The following is a 20,398-nucleotide window of genomic DNA, read 5'->3' as shown; positions in this document are numbered from 1 at the left end:
GGTTCGCGACATCCCCAGCTGTAGAGGGATCGCTTTAATAAAATAGTTAATGGAGCACAGAATAATTACTGGTAAAGGCCCACGAGTATGCCGATATGTTCAACATAATACAGCAGAAGACAATGTAAAGAAGAAAAAAATCAGACAAAGGACCCGTAGTGCAACCCCTGAAACATATACCAATGCTTTTAGAAATACTCGTTTAAAGAATAAAACAGAGAAAGAACACAAAATGCATTACCATTTAAAGCCGCTACGGCCTATAAACCTTTTACAATTTTTGTATTACAAATTTATACCTTCGTTTTTGTTATGCACAAAGCGGAGGCAAATGACATGTTTGCAATATAACGAAACATTTTCTTTTGAAGTAGAGTACTAATTAAGTTTAGTTTTGGCCAGGGATTGGCAATATACATTAAAATATGTATCGAAATACAAATACAAAATACTTCGTCAAAAATGAATTTAATTACAAATCTAATTACAGCTTCAAAAAAGCATTTAAGTACAAGATACAAATACAAACAAATATATGTGGTCTCCTACAAAAAACTTTTTCAAATACACTCCTCAAAATTTGCGTCAGCGACTTCAGGGCACCTGGAACGGGTTTCTGGGCATCTCATTTTAATTTTGCATCGCCCACTCGGGAGTTAGTGGGCGAGGCTCTAGTAACGTAATAGAAATATAATCACAAAAAATGTAATCGGCTTAGACGTAATAGGTGAAAAAGTACAGAGCTTCAAGAAGCTTTTTTTGTCGATGACATTTTGGTATAGATTAACAAAGAATTTTTTTGTTATTGCAACTCGCACCAGTTACAAAATCAGGCTGGAAAGCATCACAAATTGTCATGGGCACTTATTTAGCCAGTCTGCCTGTGAACGTCGGATTTGGTCACTATTCTTGCTCTGGACTAGCACCGTAATCACAAAGTCACTCAAAGGCTTGTGCTTGATCGAGAGACACTGCATTCGGTGCAGAACGTAGTTTTCTTCCTGCTCTGGACAGTGAAAATAAATTTGAAGGATGTATTTTCGCCCACAAAATTGTATTTAATTACAATTTAATTTAAAATACCCACGTTTTAGTATTTAAATACACACGTCAAATACATTACCCAATTTGTAATTAAATACGAATGCAGAATACACACAGTATTTGAAATACCTATTTCAAATACTTGTATTTGAAATACTGCTCATCCCTGGTTTTGGCAGTCTTTGCCCAAACCATATGGTAATAGTTTTAATTTGGAATTAAGCATGGCATAACACATTTTAAGTTCGACACTGACTGGTAAAGATCTTCGGAACCTGACAACTACTTGAAAAAGTCTTTTATTTAAATATTCGATGTAAAAGTTACGTGGCGAGTGCTCAGAAACAAATATCCCTAGTGTTTAATGTTGTTGCACAGAATCTGTTGGCGTCGTTCCGGTTTTTAGGGGACATGAGAAATGTACCACTTCATTTACTGGTCTAAATGTAATTGCTTTAGATATTAACACGTTAATTTTTATTCCATTTACATCTGTCAAGAAAAAAATATTATTTAAGTCTATGCTTGCCGTCTTAATGAGCACATTTTCCTCATCGTCAGAAGAAAATAGGCTTGTGTAGTCTGCATACATTATCAAGACCTAGTATATAGTTCAAATATACATTATCAAAAGAGGCATAAGTATATTGCCTTGTGGAACACCACACAATATTAAAAAAACGAGGAAGGTTGAACGTCCATATTTATTCACTACTGGTGATCATTTGGGTAAAAATTCAAAAGCATGAATGAGATGCCGAGAACACCAAAATAACTTAGCTTGGCAAGCACGGTTGCTGTGCTGAAATCATTGAAAACACTAAGATTAATAACTCGGTTCTCAATATTTTGTAGTAAAATATTTCTAATGAGACGATTTTCGAATACACAAAATTTGTAATACATGTAAAACAAAATTCTTAAGCACTTTAGAAAACACATTGAAACAAGAAATATAGATCTGTAATTGTTCTTGTAATTGTAAGTGTACTTATTTTAATTGTAATATAGCTCTGTAGCAGGCCATAACCTAACGATAGATTGAATATATATGCTGAGTGTTGAGCAAAAACATACCGTACGAACTGAATAGTTTTAATTTGGAATTCATTAGTGTAGCAGAACTTGGTATTTTTAATCCCATAAAATATGAAAATCATCTTTTTCTTCTATAGGCACGAGAAAAATGCTGTCATCCATACGACGAACAAATGATGCAGCACACTCACTGTACGACCTAGCCACTCAATTTAAAAAATGGTTGTTAAAATGTTCCGCCAAACGAGCTACATAGACTAATATTTAGTTTATACTTAGCTCAGCTATATTATTTGGCCCTTTATTACAATTGAGAACTTCAATCATATTTTTTCACAAGACGCCTGGAATTTGTCGATCACATCATGAAATATTTGCTATAGCACAAAAAATAAAGCTTTTTGTAGATTGTCAGTTAGCTTGCTACAAAATTTCTTTAAAAATAGACAGTTCATTTTGATTTCTCGACGCTAAGAATGCCCTTTATGAGCTATATCTTCTTTGGATTGTTTTCAGATGTACAGCGGTAACCCAAAGAGTTTCAAATTTTCTAGACACAGCAGATGTAATTTCTAAAAAATGTATGTCATCAAGCGTCTTGAATACTTTGAAAATTAATTATATGCATCACCATCTAACAGAGAATATAAAAAGCCCAAATTATATTTCACATCATCATTCCTTAATGTATTAACGTTAGCATTTGAAAATATGTGAAATATAAACTTAGTTTTTAGCAGGCTTTTCGACTCTACAATATGCACTCAAAATGTAAACAATAAAAATAAGCAGGACGTTTACGAACAACAATAAATAAGCCCCAGAAAAATACATTGGTTGATTTTCCCTAAACATTTATAAAGCGGAGGCTCTCTCAGAAAAGGCCAGCCACTCTGATAAGCTTTCAGATAACTACCAAAGCGCTCTGGTGAGAAAAGAACCGCAGAATTATAGACCTGTGTTAGTTAAAACAAACCCTGACAGGGCAGTAAGGACACCGCATAGCTTCACTTCAGATGTAAATTATTTAAGAAGAATGCCCCGATTTTGTGTAACTTGATGATAGAGAACATACTTTCACGTAAGAAGACGCGGACCTAGAAAAGTTCATATAATTATTTGGCGGTTTAATATCTGGGCTTCAATCCCGTGACCCCTTTATAACTATAAACCGTTTCCCGGTAAGCTAACATACGTTCAAAGCTACGAGGCTGTTTGTCGAGTCACATGCCGTTCTTTCCCGACATAATAACGCTCTCTACGCATACTCCCGTGTAGAGGGTTATGCGATCATACGCAGGCAATTGATGGGTATGGCGACCAAGTATGTTCCATTGCCCTGTCAGCTTAGCTGTTAATGTCGTCCAGCACAACTCTCTTCAAACTGCGCTAAACCTACATAAGAAATCAGTAGAGCAAACTAATATTTTCAGCTTCCACCGTGTCTGAATCCGAAACACATACAACTTTGATAAAAGGGCCGTCATGAAAGGTAAGACAAATGTGTAATTTTTTTGAAGTCTCAAGCGTGGAGCAGACTGATAATAAGACAACTCGAAGTATTTGCGCAATATATACAATTCAGTTCCGAACTGATGATTACAACTCACGTATAAACTCACATAGACAGTGTCATTAACATCTTTTGATCGCGCACTACTCACGTGTTAGTAAGTCGGAGCTAATTCTAGAATTTCCCTATTGAAGCATTCAGAAAAACGGACGCAATATTTGCAGCTGATCCTTTCCTATATTATTGTAAATGTGGACGGCCGAGTCTCCAAATTCATAAAACTCCCGTGAAGAATAAAGGGCCGACTTTATGGGACCTGATCTATACATGCGACAACAAATGTGATTTTGGAAAAGCTTTGGTGAAATTTGTGCCTCTACACTTACAGAGCACTGTTTGCCCTATACGAGGCAATTAGTGTACGAGCCCTGTAATTCGTTTGTCGAGCGAGCACAAGGGTTGTTTATCCAAGGGGGCTCAGAGATAATATTTTTGAAGTTTCAATACCGCCACGCATTGTGATTTCAAAGAGCATGTTTTTTTTCTGTTTTGTTTTTAATAAAATACAATTGCACGAGAACAAATGTTGACAACAAACTAAGAAAAAAATGGTCATACACGTAGTAGTTGAATCTAGGATCTGATTTCTTATTCCTTTCTTAACTGTAAGTTATTGCCTCAAAAAATTCAGGAATGCAAGAGGGATAGTTTAGACATTAATATTTATTACTACATAGCTAGCACCTGATATCCTCAATAATTTTTTAATATTTTCTGTACCATATATTCCTCACGTTGATTCGAGTGGTACTCATAGACAATCAAGGATATATATATAGTTCGCATCCTATGCTCTGCACATATTTTCGTACAATATGCAAGCATTCTTAAGCCTTAAGACTATAAATATGTATAAACATTTCTGCTTGGACAGAAATAGTTTTGAAGCTAATTAAATAAAATGAATAATACTATTCAGTAAATGTTGTTGTAATTAAACCCGTTTTTAAGATGTAGTGAAAGTCTAGGTGACTTTCTGGGTGGGGACAGGTTCGTGAGTAACAGCTTGGCAGACATGGTTCAATTTTACTCTCCCCTACACATATTAAAAAAAAAAAAACTCAACGCAATTGAGCTTTGAAACAAAAAATGACGTTGACCTAAGTGAGTGCTCTAAATTCCAAACTTTGACTGACCTTACAAAAATATTAAAGTATGGCTTTTTGCAGACTTGTACGTAACCCGTTACAAGTAACGAAATTACTTGTAATCCCTTACATCTATCAGCAATTTAGTAGCGGATTAATTACATATTTTCTCGAGTAATTTTAAAGTAATTCCGTTACATTTTTTGCGTAACGGATTCCTTGTAATCCGTTACATTTTTTTTGTCAGAACCAACCCCCCCCCCCCCCCCAATTCTAAGTAAAGTTTTTTTTTTTCATTTTTGTAAAGTCGAGCGCAGTGACACTGTCACGGGAATCGACCAGCGCAAAGAGAGGCTTGGCACTCTTCAGTTCCGCAAATCCTTTTTTTGCAACACCAAGCCCCTGAATATATCTTTTTTTTAGACCCTAACATCAATGTCAAAAAATTAAAATGAACAATTCTACAAAAAAAAAAAATGGGGGGGGGGGTGCAAGTCATTTCGGCTTTTTTTTTAGTTCCTTTGTTTTTTCTTTGCGATCGAAGACGGGGAGAGGAGGACACCAAATGATTGCGCGCCTCTTCGAGAAGCTCGAGGCGGTAAGTGCACTGAAAAGAATTAACAATGACCATTTTCATAATGTCACAACACGAGACAACGCTCCGTCTACCCTACCCTTTTTGTGAATCAGCTTTTTGCAAGCACTTATGAAATGGTAATAGTCTTCCTTTCTTCTTCCTGTTTTGCCCCCAGCAGGACGCATCTTATCTCAAGCAGATATTTTTACAAATAAAACATAATGGTGGCTAGACTTAATATTCTGGGCTTGAGGAGAGAGTGAAATTCGTGAGTGGGGCCATAGCGCGGCTTACTTAGTGCTCTACCCTTTGCTGCCCGTGGCATCTGCGGACGTCTATCTGGAGAACACCGGAGTAAACTGCAGTCGGTCGGTGCTCCGTGTGTTTTTGAACGGCACCAAAAAAAGTACACACGGCAAACGTGCGTTTGCATTTCCTTGTTTTAACCGACGCTCTAAATAATTGTTGTTATGAGTGTCCTTTTTTTTCTTTTATTACTTACATTTATATACTGGGAACTTTTTTTTTTATTCACCAACGTCTCAAGTGAGGCTCGAACTGTTCAGAACCAAAGGAAGAAGAATATCGAACCAATTTATTTATCCCCTTATTGTTACAACTATGTTTTGCTGTTGATGACTTTTACAACTTCGCGATTTAGACAATGAAGAATTGTAGTAGCTCGGTCCCATGACTCCGATAATGATGTCCGATACTTCGCCGCCGTCTTTGCGTATGCATCATATCGTTATCGGGTGCCGTTATCGCGGGAATAGCAGGTATAGGAAGGATCTACTAAATCTCTCGAATAGCATGGCAACGGCTGCAACGACGAAGTTTTGCTCTACATTCGAGGTAAATAGTACTTCCCTTGCTTCGGTGAAAAAGCTCAATGCAGAGCATGAAGCATTCGTGAGGAACAATATGGCACTCCCATCCAGTGCCTCAGCTCAAATGGTGTTCAGTGTAGCAGTCGACATATTGAGTAAGAAATAACGCAAAATGTCTGACGAGACTTTCAAGAGCCAGTTGTTGCTCAAAAAACTCAAGGTCATTAAATGGAACAGGTGGCAACAATAAGAACTTGAATAACCCTTTTTCCTTTCTTTCTTACTTGAGGACAATAATGTTAAAAGTAACGCACGAAAGTAACGGATTACTTTTTGGGGTAACGGTCAGTTACTTTCATGGTATGGTAGTTGTAATTGTAATAAATTACAATTTAGCCTCCAGTAATTGTAAATGTAATTCCTTACTATTTTCAGTAACGTGTACAAGTCTGGCATTACGCAATACCCTTGAAATATAAGTAGGAAGTCTATGTAAAAGTCAATAAAACTATATAATAAACGTGTAAATATTTCCGCACTACCGTTTCGCACAATGAAGCAGAAAACCTAGCGAGCGCCTCAGCTGTATCTAGGTAGAAGTTTCATCGAAACCCTTAATTCGGTCAAAGCTACTATGGTGCCTGGAATGCATGCTTTTGAGAAGGTTCTCAAAAGTGTTCTCTTGATGTCCTGTAATGAAGTTCCTGATGTCTCATGTCGTCAACGGCCGCGATCCTGTCGGTGTCAGAGATGCGACGGCCTATATGGCAGAGACCTGTTCTGCCGCAGATCACACTCCAGCCTGGCAGTCCTCGGAAGCTTCGCTAGACAGGCGTTGGGACTCTTGGAAAACAGCGACCCTCACGGCCTTTAGTGCTTTTTTTCTCAGAGCGTCTACGACCACCAGCAAGGATCGCAACATCCGACAGCATGAAATTCCGGCCTTTGCTACATCATAGTGTGTTGCAGCTTCAGAATAGCTTTCGGTATCATCACCATTACGGCCTTCGTATCGCGGGTTGACAGCGAACGCTTTGTCGTCAACTCCTGGGCGCGGCTTATCGAGGGCGAGAGTGCCTTGGCGCTGGAATGTGAAGCCCGTCCGCCACTGCAGTGTGTGTAAGGTGTGTTTCCGTGTACTGCAGGGAATGAGTGGGGGCGGGCCTGGACAGGTGACGCTGGTTGGCGGCTCGGCCATTATTGGCTGCTAACCACCAGGGTACCGAAGAGCGACCTGTTAAAAGGAGCGAACAAAAGGTCGCAGTGCATGCTCTATGCTACGTTTCACCCTACGTCCGAGCGCGGCCGATGTTGTGAGCCGAAGGGCCAATCAAACAGCTAAAAAAGCGCAATGTCATGGAGTGCTTTCTGCGCTTGATAGGACTAGCCGTCGGAGGAGCACGCACAGAGAGACGGCGAATAAAGGCTGGTCCTATCAACTGCGGAGAGCAGGCCATGGCGTTGTGCCTCCTCCGCTGTTTGATTGGCCCTCCGGCTCGTAACATCGGCCGCGCTCGGGCGTAAGCTGAAACGAAGTATAGGACCATGCATATTTCTTCTGTATCATGTATTAAACAGAGTTTATCGTGAGAAACCCTCCCGTCTCCTGATGTTTCTGCCGGGAGTCGTCCTGCGGCTCCGGGCCTGGCCTGGGCCTGCTTGAGGCTGCCTGGGGAGCTCCTTGTTCCCAACAGGGGAAACTTGGGGTCTTTTCTAGGCTAACCCTGGAGGAGTCTGTTGAACATGATAGCGTAAAAAGAGCGCTCCTGCAGAGGGTTCAATTAACCGCGGATGGCTTCTGAGACAAGTTTAGAGGGGCTAAGCTGGACAAAGGTGAAACCGGTACTCCACATGCGGCGAAGTTGTTCAACCTTTTCGATTGTTGGGTCGACCTGTCCGGGATGGTAAAGGAATTTGCCGCATTACTGAATTCGTTGTCTACGGAACAGTTCACTCGGAACGTTCCGTCAAAAATGTCTCTTTTCTTAAGAGAACAGAAGAGCAAAAAAATAATCTAAATATCCTACCTCACAGACCGCGATATGGAGACCCAAGAGCGGGAACCTGCCACGAGAGAAGAGGCTGCAGCAGACCTTGCGCAAAATGGATCTGGGCCGATATCGAACAGTCACCAGTGCAAAATCAGTCAACCTCTAAGGAAATGATTTCTGTGTGGCAAAAGCGGACACCTAGCGGCACACTGTAAAAACGGTCAGAAACCGAACAACTAAGCTAGGGCCTGCCGAAATGGTTAAAAGCCGGGTCACAGTTCCAGTCATTGTTAGAACCGGGACGTATGACCGCAAGTTTCCTGTATTAAATCAAACACGGAGGAGCGGTATGTAGCATCCGGCCCAGCGGCAGATGGCTATATGTCGAGCTGAGGGACGGCACCAAGGTGCCAATGGTAAAGGCAGTGTTCGGAACTTCCATCTGATCTGGAACATGCCTGTAGCTGCCGGAAAACTACAAATTTGTTGATCATACTTTTCCTTTTGTTTTGTTGTTGTTTTCTATTTCTTTTACTGTGAATTGATTATTGTACTTTTTTAACCCATTCTAGCCACCCTCTCTTTAACGCCTGATGGGCCCTGAGGGTAAAGAAATAAATTAATAAATAGGCAAGCTCTCACGGTATTGCGTAAAACAGGCTTCAACACTGTCGTAATGCGCAGCAGCCTCGTACCAAACGACAATTTGACCGTAATGTCGAGCCTCGTGTACTTGGTGGACGGGACTGCGAGGGTCTTGCCTGAGGCCAGGGTGTATGTTGAGACCCCTTTCTACAGTGGTAACATCGTGGATAAGTGTATGAAGAACTCTTTAAATGACCTGATTGTGGACAACCTGCCTGACGTGCGCGCTCCCGGTGATCCGGAGGCCGGCTGGAACAGACCGGAGAATTTGGAAGATGGTTCACCCTACGATGAGAAGCAAGATGTGGCGACTCTTGCCACGTCAGCCACGGCTGCAAAGTGCAAATGACAAGCGGCAAAAGAAGAGCACCACTCTCTTGAAAGTGCCCGAAATTGAAGGGGAACCTGAAAATCTCAAGCAACGTGCGACACTACAGAAAGGATACAGCAGTCTAAAGGGGATCTTCGACCCTGTCGGAAAGTTGTTAAGCTACAGAAACTCAAAGGTTTTACTGAAGAGTGAACCAGACATGAAAATCAAGAGGACCATGATAGGTCAATCTACGGAGGAGGTTGCAATAAAAAAGCCTGCAGGACTTGCAGCGATGAAATATGAAATCAAGGAGGGCAAGGAGGTCCAGTGTACCGCGGATGGAACAGTTTCCATGTCGACAACTGGGAGGACCAGTGATCATTGCCTTAGAGAAGAAGCCACACTGGCAAGAAACAAAACGGAGCCTTCTAGAGAATGGGTACGAGCTAATGACGGATGGGAAAGTAATGGGAAAGCTAAGTTGTGGGCCAGTATTGATTTGAAAGAGATGGCAAACGATAGAAACCCAGAGGGTAGCAGCGGCACACAAGTTGTTATAAAGTGAAGAAGCGCAGAAGGGAAAAAAGCCATAGATGCAGACCTGCAACGAAAACAAATCTACCAAAAACGTGTTGAATCGCAAGGTGAAGGGACAGCTTCGAGGAAGAGGTGACCAACAGCGTAGCCGGCATCTGAGAAAGAGCCGAGTGTCTCACAGAACAGCTCTTGTGAAGCGGTTTCGGCCAAGTCAGGCTGTTTGGCGACCACAGCGTACAAGGAATCATAACGGCCACATGGCCAACTCATCAGCGTTGAGATGTTACAGATTGAATGCTCAACGCCACGTCTGAAAGCGTGCTTGCGTCAACAGTAGCATCGCTCGAAGACGAAGGCTGTTGACAAAGACGCACCGAGCTTCGAAGATTGGGGTACACTGTTCGAGAAACGATGTGCCCGTTGCTGTTGATCCGAGATAACATCAGCAGAACCATCAGGCACAAGACCTTGAGTCACTTATTGTGCACACGTCTTCGATGTGCCAGGCGTGTCCAGTGCACCGTACAACAATTGATACAGGTTAGACAAATGTATTTCATTCCTAGTTGAACACATGAAACTAATATTTTCTCGGAAACTTAATGAGCTTTTTCGGAGTATTCTGTCAAAGGATTGTACGTGTGTGCGTTTTTTTTTGGTGATCTTTGCATTTTGCATTGCGTCATTAACTGCAGCTCTGGTGTTTTTCATTTTGTAGGGTTCGCTTTTGAGAGAATCTGCTTCTAAAGTGGAATGTTTATAAGTGGAACAAATGAAGTTCAAAGTTTTGAGCCGAGTTGGAAAGTGTGTACAGTAGGATTTGATTGGAGGAGGCCTTAAATATATTGCAGTACGAAGTGAGTTTCGATGTTTTGTGTAACGTGAGTGAAGATAGATTTTTAATGTGCCTCTGTTCGCAGGCTATATTTCTGTGCCACAATTTTTTCTAAATGTCAAGACGGACTACCTCAGTGTATTTTAGAGTTATACTATAAAGAATAATGTACGGTGACACTTGTTAATAAGCAGTAAGCAAAGATGATAGAACTAGAAGTATATCTGGAACGTTTGTGAAAATTCGTTTTACTAATCATCTAGTTTCAGGACGTCCCTGAGAAATGTCGAACATAAAATATGAAGATTAGCGTACGTTGAATTTGTGTGCATTTTTACTTAAACATTCACGCGCGAATATGTGTATACTGTAACCGACTTTTTTTTTGCGTGCTCAAATTTTCGCGAATCGGGCCAAAGCTGTAAATTTGAAATTATTCGCGGGTTCTAATTTTCGCGAATCGAGTGTAGCTTCCGTAGCGTTCACATATTGCCCGAATTGTTCGCGGGACGTATTTATCGCGAATTGTGTCCAATTCGCGAAATTCGCGAAAATTAGGTTCCCGCAAAAATTTAGTCGTTTACAGGATATAATTTTTTTTAAAGGGGTAGTATTACAGAATTTAACGTTTTTGTTTTGTATTCTTTTTGTTAGTTTCCGTTTTTAGTGGGGCGATAGCCTCCTCTATACTGACAAAGTTTGGCAGACCGCTATGAGACGCGGCCGCCGAAATTGAAAAGGTAGAGCGGCAGACAATGGATGAGAAGACAGCCAAGTGACGGGCGCCCGCTTCGCCGAGACACCGAAACACACTTCTCCCGAGCGATGGAAAGTCCGCTCGGGCTCCTCGCGTTCCTCACGCTACCGCTTCGTTTCTCGTCGCATTTTAAAACTATATTTCCGGTCATCGCCACTGTATTAGCTGTGCGCTGAGCATCAGGCTCCCCGAGAAATGACCTATGCTACCAGATCGTCGCGCTATAAATCTGCGACCGGGCACTCTATAGCTCCGTCGTCAACTGCCAGGCTTTATGAGTATTAGATGTGAGATGCTTTGGTGGCGCGCTCCTACGGTTCCCTCTCGTGACGTCATTATCTTGCAAACAACAAGTTTGATTATGTTTGTAATCAGCATGGCGGAAGCCTGAAATTACTGCGTTCTAGAGCCAGCACTGCTAACACTGCCAAAATTGAAGGTCTTCCATTACTTTTATTTGAGTCGACAAGCAATCCTTTGCTAACGTAATAGTCAACATTAGGCCAATCGTAGAATGCTCAACACGGCGAAGCTTTGATCGCGCACGTCGCCAATAGAGGAGGTTATGGTGGGATACTCGAGCGCCGAGGACACCAACTCCGAGAAAAGATAAAAAAAAACAAAAAAAAAAAACAGGGAGAATCGGCGCGCGTGTGGTTGTTGGTGAAACGCGGAGCTAGGCTGCGATATGGTTGTTGGTTGAACGCGGAGCTAGGTTGCGGGGGGGGGGGGGGGGGGGGGTTGTTGGTTGAACGCGGAGCTACACTCTTAGAAAAAAAGGAGTCCAAAGGGAGTCACTGCTTCCACGACTCTCTTTGACACTTCACGACTCTCTTAGAGAGTCAATTTCTCGTGTGACTCTGTTTTGACTCTTCCCCTTCTCAACAGGAGTCACAGGCCAGCAGCATTTGCCCTACCGAAAAAAAAGTATGAATGCTGCTTCGCGGCCTCCATCCGGCAACCCAAGTCCCGCCGTTTCCCTATGCTCCTCTAGAAAGGGAGTCCGACACCATTTAGTTCAAAGCTTTGTCGACATTTTATTTTCAATAATTGTGCAAAAAAAAAAAAAAAAAGGAAAGGAAAAAAAAATAATGCTCAAAGTTTCGTCGACATTCATTTTTCTCAAGAATAATTGTAAAAAAAACAAAAAAAAAATGTATGTCTACTTTTTGCATTGAACCTGGGTTCGCTCCGTAAGAAGCGGGCACCTTTCCACATAGCTACACCTGAGAGTACTCGTTTTGAGAATTCGTTTTATACGAGATTCAACAAGTTTCGCGTTGTGCACATTATTCGAAACCGAATCCTGCGTCTGCATTTTACATATTTCTAGAACTGTCGTGGGGTACGTCTCTGGGAGCGAGTGAAGGTGCAGCAGCTTATTCAAGAATATACTCCGTTTCATACGTAGCATGCAACGCAGTCAAAGCTAGCGCACCGGTTTGCATCGCCGACCGTGTCCATGTTCACCCCATAAAATAGTGCGTCTCCTGCGAAAACACTTATAAAAAAGTCGGAAAAGGTGCCTCCTTGGATCTAAAAACTGATAGTGGTGTTACTATTTCGACGGAGCACAAATTTTTTTCAATAAAAAGGAAAAGATAATGTAAACTACTTTAAATTGTTTTCGTTTTCGTCCGTGCGGCAGCAGCTGCGGGTTTTCGGGTTGTGTGGCACTGGCTGGTTTTGAGAAGATGGCGTCTTACGCAACAAGCTCAAGTACCTCTCCTGCTCGGATATTTTCAAAGATTCGTTGTGCGCAGACCTTGAAAGAGTGCAAGCAGGTAATCGCCAACGTGTATGCGAGTACAAGAACGCGTTTCCCGGAGAAGTCGGTCGTGAAGTCCTGGAGACGGTCAATAAGAACAACGGAGTGTGCGCCCGTACTGTCGCGAAGTACAAGGCGCAGTGTCTATCTGGCAAGCTGGCGTCCCCGAAGCGAAGACCTCGCCATGTAGAAGCTTCAAGCGCGGGGACTGTCAAGCATGCCGAATTCACACACAACGCCATTCGCCTCAAGGTGCATCTCAAGTACCCCGAGAGGGGGATTCCTACCCTTGACAGCTATTTCAAAATAAGCTGTTCAGGCCACAACTATTGTCGATTAACGTCCTATTATAAATTTTGGGGCAAGACTGCTATCAGTGGGATTCCTCATTCCACGCTGCACGAAAAAAAAATATAACTCGGTGCTGGAGGCAAATAACACTTGCAAAGCGGCAGAGCAGATGGTAGAAATGTGGTATCTCGACGACTTACAAATAAATAGCAAGAAAGGAGGAATCAAAATATGCAGTTCGGCAATGCGCACTATCTTGCACAAAAAATGGCTAAAAAAAAAAAAAAACGCGTCTAGCGTGTTTGAACCACTGCCGCCGAGACGTCGGTATCGCCAGAGCAGCCCTACCACTCGTCCACGAAACGCGCCCAGGAACACATTTTTTTTTCTTCTGTATTTTCATGCGCACCACTTCAGTACCTTTGACAGCTATGCACGCTATGTATGAAAATGAGTATAAGTGCCCATTTTGAGAACCACACTACCACACTGCGAGTTGAAGCAACGCCGAAGGCTCGCGTCTCGCAGCGCCGCCTGTTGAATAACCCGCTCACACCGAAGAGCTCTCTTTACAACGCCTACAAACACACACAGAGCTCACAATTGAAGGGGGCCACTGAGGTTTTGAGAGCCACTGATCGTAGCAATCGCATTCCAAAGGCGCCGCGTTGTCGTAGATTGGTTTTCACCAGCTAGGTCCTGTAGGGATGAGGCCAAGGCCAAGGCTGGGGGATTCATCGCCGGAAACGTAAAGGAACCAAGCAAACGACGTGAGGCTCGCGGAAGCGGTTCGTGGGAGCCGACGACGTCCAAGCCACGATCCAAGCAGCCCTAGTAGCAGCCTTGCTTCCGAGAAGACTGTATATTCTTTCCGGCGGGCACACAATACTCCGACAGCATGTTGCGGTTGATGTGGATTGCAGGAGGTGGCTAACAGGACGACCAATGCACAGAAAATAGGTTGAGCACAACACAGCACACAATGATTGTCGCAGCCATGTTGAAATAAAATCAAGCTGAGGCAGGCCAAGCTACAGTTTAGTATACGATGAAGCTGAGACAGGCCAAGGTTCAGTTTAGTACACAACCAACATACTTCATTACAAAGAATAAGATAAATGTTTAAACAAATTTTTTTAAGTTTAAAAGTTTTAATGTATGTCGATTAAAACAGAAACATTCACGTTGCGTCAAATGAGTTTCGTCGCAACCAGCGAACGTCGCTGCGTCGGCCGCGACGCCATAGAGTAATATAGTAAACGTAAAGAGAGGACACAGGAGCCGATTCGCGGCCTAGGTAGTGCGTTTAATACCCTCCGCTACGTGGCGCTTTTCTGCAATTTGGTTAAAATTAATTAAAACTGTTTCTGTAAAAAGTATTTATTTTTTAAATGGCAATGCTTTAAAATTGTTTAAAGTACTTCAATCGACTAAATAGTTTAAATCAAATACGTCACAAAAACCACGTGATGAATGGCGCCTGCCATGGCCTGCCTGCCTGCACGCCGTCGCCTCTGCATCTTTCTGCAATGCCTCTGCTCGTCCCTCCGTCGTTCGTCTGTGCCGTGCGTGCCGTCCATCTGTGCTTTCTGCTGCATCATGTTCGGTCGACTTTGCATCAATCAAGGTGACGCATGAACGCTCGCGTGCTCGCATGCTCGGCGTGAATTCGTGGAGCTGATCGGTTCGAGCTTCTCGCGCTGTCGTTTCTGCCGGGCTGTCTGGCTGCAATTGAACGTGTGTGCATGTTGATTTTCGATGAGATTGTTTTAAAAAAATAATTTAACTTACGACCATGCACACGACATTGTCCATGGGTTTACAGATGACGGTGTTGAACGAACCTTTAACATTGCAGATAGGGCCTTGGTTGTTATGCTGTCTGAAATTTCCAGGAGGTGCGTTTAGCCCCTTGCATACACTGTTGTGCACACTCCAGCAACGTCTTCTGTTTAACGCAGTCTCCTCATTTTTCTCATTCGGGAGCTTAAAGAGGCGGTGCAACGCTATTCAATTGGACTGTTTTTCACTTCACACGAGCTTACTGGCTCGAGTGGGACTCAAGGATACTCGCACGCAACGCCACTGACCAAGAAACTCGTTTGTTGCGCTGTAATTTCGAGGACAAAAACGAGCGTTTTCATTCAATCTCTCCTTCGAGAAACCTGATGACGTAGCTGGGCGGTAGCAGTACCGCCCAGTGACGATATTTGAATACGGCTCATAGATTGGACCCGAGCATGGCGTGGACACTCGATTTGGGCTCGTGATAATCGATAGCTCGAGAAACATTCGGGTAGTGTACTGTGTCCAATCGCCGCAATGACGACAACAGCCGAACCATTACAATGTCTGGAACCCAGCGCGTGTCCTGTGCCTTGCCAACCCAAGCGCATGGCTATGATCAACATTGCCGGCATATAATCGGCTCCAGATCACGGGGCCGCTTGTTCTGGCTGCGAGTTGAGGGGGTGAACTCTGCGCGATTTTCTTTATTTTTTTCTGCGACTTCGATTGCGTGTGGTGAAAACGGACGGGTATTTCACAGATCATTAACGTCAGGGATTCGTTCTAAGCGGTATTTGCGCAAAAGACAAATATCAGTGCATCGCCTATTTAAGACTGTTGGCTTCACAGTAAAGGCTGTGGTCTGTGGTTAGGGGGCTTCAAACGTAAGCTTGGTGCGTGTGGTGATAAGCCATTTGTTGAAGTTGACAACGAACACGTTTACTTTGTCTTTCATGTTCCGCACCTTCCCAAAACAACCAAGAGCAATCTCCAAGCCCACAAACTTTGCATGGGAAATGAGGTCATTGAGTGGTCTTCTATTGTTGAACTTTATTGTTCTATCCATGAGATGAGGTTGCAATTGGCTCGGAAGCTTACTGAGAGACACATGTTTTCAAGAACCTTTCTTTAAAATGGAAGAAAATTGTGCCCAACAGGTACTGAGTGCCTCACTCTTTCTTGCAATCATATCCCTTGTTTATGCCAAGGAACTTCCTGAGGCAGCCATGGCTACAGCCTATTTCTGTGATAGGATGTGCATACTTTTTGACTGTCTAAATAGCTAAAAAATTCAAGAAAACAGGGCAGAAGTTGCGTCATGCCATTCTGAAGGGGGAATCTGAAATACTTGATTTTCTCCACCAGTAACTCGGATGGATTTCAGCATGGCAGTTCCAAAGTAGAAAGGAAGCCATAAGCCATCATTGGGTGGCAAGTTGCTATAAAAAGTGTCCTCATGCTCTGGGATGAGCTTTCAAGCAGCCATGACTTTAGGTTCTTTCTTACACGACGCCTGCAGCAAGACACACTTGAGAACGTTTTTGGAGCTATATACGACAAATGCTGGGCTGCAACACAAACCCAAATGTGCATCAGTTCGCCTTAGGACTAAAACACCTCTGGATAAAGAAACTGTTCAAACTGTCGGACAATGAAAACGTAGAGGATGACAAGGCTGACCGCCTAAAAAAGTTGCAAATATCTTCGCACCATGAAAGTTTAATTTCAGACATTGTGGAATATCGTCCAATTGATAACTTCCCGCCACTAGAGGATAATTCTGAGCTGGCATCAGACATCAGGTCTAACATAATTGATGACTCGTCCACTTTTTTATTACGTTTGGGGCTATTTGATCAAGCTTTTGCTTGAACAGACAACTTACAGATGTGGCTGTTCTCAGCTGCTATCGGATGAGTGTAATAACTTGACCGGGCCTCACCAGTATTGTTTTGTTCCTAAAGCATACCACGTGCCTGGAAAATTGTTCGGGAACTTAGTAGTACCATCACAGGCTGCCTTTCATTTCATTCAGCAACTAGAAAATCACTTTCTTCCCATAATAGAGAGTGTGATACATGTTCGAGGAGTGTGTGCCGCCTTGTATAGCACACTTCGAGGTCTGGGTGTTTTTAGCCTTTGCCCAGAGGAGTATCACAAAGGGTTTTTAAAATTGTTTTGCAGAATACGCTTGTGTTGACATGTTTGATTTCTTAACCGGAATTTGGACAAAGTTCGGTTGCACTCTTCAGTGGCTAGTAAGAACGAGACAGGTTTAACTGTTAACAGTGTATTAACAGAGGCGGTTGACAAACCAAAAAGAAAAAAGTGCTTATTAAGTGGGCGGCGCAGCTTCTCTTCAAATATTTGTTTCCCCTTTTTCCAGCGAATGTGTATCACGGCTCCCTAACAAAAATATTTGTCCACCTTCTACAAAATTTCGATAGAAAATAGTGTATAGAGGCTAAAAATATTTGAAAGAAAATGTATCCACTTTTGTATCCACTGTCCATAGTTTTTTAGCCGCTTTTTTTTTTTTGAAGCCATATTTCTTTTCTGAACGATTTCGGGGAATGTTTAGGGACGTTGAATCTTGTCAGATTTCGAATAGAGTTCTCATTGTTTGGTAATGGCTCGCCCACAGTGAGTTTGAGGCTATGCAAATTGGTGTTTTTTTATATTTGCCGGAAATCGGGAATTAGTACTATCCGGCGTGTGCTTCGCATTGTTATTATACTCTTATGACTGGTAATGATAGCGATGTCTTATTTATTTTTGCACTTACTTCCCGTACCCAAGTCGGCGTGAAAGTGAATGTATCATACAGCATGTTCTCCGCGGAAAGGTTTTGTTAACTTGGTTCCGCTAAGAATCTATTACGAAGCGTACGATATGCCGAAGTCCTTCATATTCATTTATTTTTGTGAGTATCGATCTCTTTTCGTATAAAACACACAGAGCTTCTGAAGTAAATCATGTATACATGAATGTGGTCCAATAAAATGTGTTCGAACCACTTACTGTTGTTGACCCCAAAATGCTCCACCAGCCAGGAGTCATTGCGGTGATTGTGTAACTTTAGTGCTTTACAATAGAAAAAGAACAAGAAATATATATACTTCTGCTTTGTCAAGTAAGTTGAAATATTGTTTGACACATTTTGCACGGACTCTATCGTAAAAAAATAAAACAAAACTGCGTCAGTATTTTAAAAAAACAAAAAACTAAAAAAAACAGCCGCTTTGGGAGTCAAGGAGCTCCCGAGAGCCGAGCGATGCGGGGAGGAAAAAGGGAGAGAGAAGTGTACCGGAGAACCCGAGCAGAAACGCCCAAACCGAAACCGAAACTAACTTGACCGGAAACGCAATCAGATTATACTTAATACCGCCCGCTAGGAGCGCTACCTGTCACTGGTCTATCTGGGCCGCTGGGGCCTATGGCACTGTCCGCTCTTTACCTTGTGTATATTACTCTATGGCGACGCCATCGCCAGCGTAACCAAAATGAAAAACAAAGCAAGCTGCAAACTTTCGGGCAGTTTCAGGCCTTTAGTGCCTTTGAAGAACGTTCTCCGAAAAACAAAAAGTGTCTCAGATGTCGCCGTGCCCATGGACCGAGCTGTGGGTTTTGTGTCTACTTGGTGAGTACTCGCCTATTCGCTTGACTTTTTCAGTGATTTCTTTTCGGAGCGTTTGTGAAGTGTCCTTGTGTGTGTGTGCAAGAAGCGTGAAGGCGAACGCGGCGAACGTGTGGTGCTCCTTGTCGCACACGTGCTTTGCGCATGGGATGACCTTCGAGCTTTTCCCGAGGAAGTCCCGCAACCGACCTGTCACCACGGCCTGTCACTGAGCGAGCAGTCAGATTGCGGGAACGCACACAGAGGCGAAGGTCCCACCGAAGCCGGAGGGAGGGGACGGGACTTCGTAAGTGTATCGGGAGCTTTATCTCGTGGATCGGTAGACAAGGCGAGTTCTGCAAATCGGTTGGCGCCTTGGTACGGCGGTACGGCTGTGGTACCACATAACTAGGCGGTGTGTTTCGCGGAACCCATTACTGCTATGGTACCCATTATGTGCTGGCGCTCGTATCTGCACCCCGTTTGCTCTCACTGTGGGTGTTCGAAATCAGGTTCGTTTCTCTGCATTGTTGATGTTGCTTTCGAAGAGTTCTTTTTTCGACTAGGAACGAACTTTTTATACAAAATGCTGTATATGTTGCAGTTATTTGGTAGCCCTCTACTATAGTGTATTGTGAAGGTTGTGGGAAAAAACGCGCATTGAGTAATTACAAAAAGATATACCGGGTGTTTTTGCGAAGACTTTCAAAATCCTGAAAATGAGGGCGATTGAAAAAAGAAGAAACTCTCTTCGGGAACAAACTACCAGCCACGGCGGACGGCAGGAATTGCCAAAAACCTACTAATTAGCCAGATAATTAATCAAAACTTGTTAATTAACTTTTTAATTAGTGGAAATAGACATATGATTCCAATTAGAAAGTTGCTGAGCGTTATCGAAAACCACTAAATCAGTCATTTTCAGAAAGACTAAGCGCTTCAGAAGAGTAGTAGCGCACTAAAATTACCACTCGTGGAGCAGGTACAAGGCTGGGGCTAGATAAGAGGTGGAAGAATCGCGCGGGCGCCTTACCGCAAACGCTAACCTTGTACCTGCTCCGCGAGTGGCAACTTCAGTGCGCTACTACTCGTCTCACGCGTTCAAAGTCTTTCTGAAATGACTGATTTAGTGGTTTTCGATAAGGCTCAGCAACTTTCTAATTGAAAGCATATGTCTATTTCCCCTAATTAAAAAGTTAATTAACAAGTTTTAATTAATTATCTGGCTAATTAGTAGGTTTTTGGCAATTCCTGACATCCGCCGTGGCTGGTAGTTTGTTCCCGAAGAGAGTTTCTTCTTCTTTCAATCACCCTAATTTTTAGGATTTTTGAAAGTCTTCGCAAAAACACCCGGTATATATATAATGTAGTGTCGAGTACCGTCCGACGGCACTCTTGCAGAACGTTCACGTGCCTTGCAGTGGCACTCCACTCACGTCTTCAAGTGCCGCCCGAATGTCTTATGTAAAGCGAATTGTCAAAACGAGTTTTTCGAAGTTGTAGCGTAGATGTTTGGAAATTGTAGCATAGCTCGCCTCATAGGCAGCGAACCCGGATTCGATCCACAGTGTGGGCTTACTTTTTAAAATCTTTTTCTCAAACATTTTGTTTTGTCGAGGCATTTGGCGATATTTACGTCATTTCTTTTTCACCATTAACACTGAAAAAAAAAAAGATGTTGTCGACGAAACTTTGCTTGAAGGGGGC

Source organism: Ixodes scapularis, unplaced genomic scaffold (assembly GCF_016920785.2).
Source record: "Ixodes scapularis isolate PalLabHiFi unplaced genomic scaffold, ASM1692078v2 PGA_scaffold5__190_contigs__length_132052651, whole genome shotgun sequence".
NCBI classification, from domain to species: Eukaryota; Metazoa; Arthropoda; class Arachnida; order Ixodida; family Ixodidae; genus Ixodes; species Ixodes scapularis.
Note: the sequence above shows the minus strand (reverse complement) of the source record.